The sequence below is a fragment of the Penaeus monodon genome, chromosome 19 (assembly GCF_015228065.2).
Source record: "Penaeus monodon isolate SGIC_2016 chromosome 19, NSTDA_Pmon_1, whole genome shotgun sequence".
Classification (NCBI taxonomy): domain Eukaryota; kingdom Metazoa; phylum Arthropoda; class Malacostraca; order Decapoda; family Penaeidae; genus Penaeus; species Penaeus monodon.
The window spans coordinates 47,549,658-47,550,054 of record NC_051404.1 but is presented as its reverse complement, the minus strand read 5'-3'; positions in this window follow the sequence as shown (position 1 = coordinate 47,550,054).

Here is a 397-nt window from a genome sequence, read left to right as displayed (position 1 = left end):
TCTGTAAGGTAACATCCTGCATCATTAAAATCAAACAAACAAACAGACAGAAGGAGCGTCTAAGTAAAAATCAAGAGACTCTTTTTATTTTTAATTTATATTTATCACATCTAGATAGATAAAGCTTATAAAGATTGTTTCATAATTTTTTTAACCTAAAAATAAGGGCGCGTAGATCACGAATACGTTGGAGGGTGAGAATGGGGTTACGAGTGTAAAAAAAATGTTGGGAATCACTACTTATGAATCTGGCACCAATAATTGGCTTCCATCGTCAGGAATTATTCAACATATTTTCTTTTTCTCATAGCTAATTATCCCTCTCTATAGTTCTCTATACAGTTGGCTAGTGTTGATATTGAGGTCAGAGTCATATTTCCTGGAAGGTGATTTATTT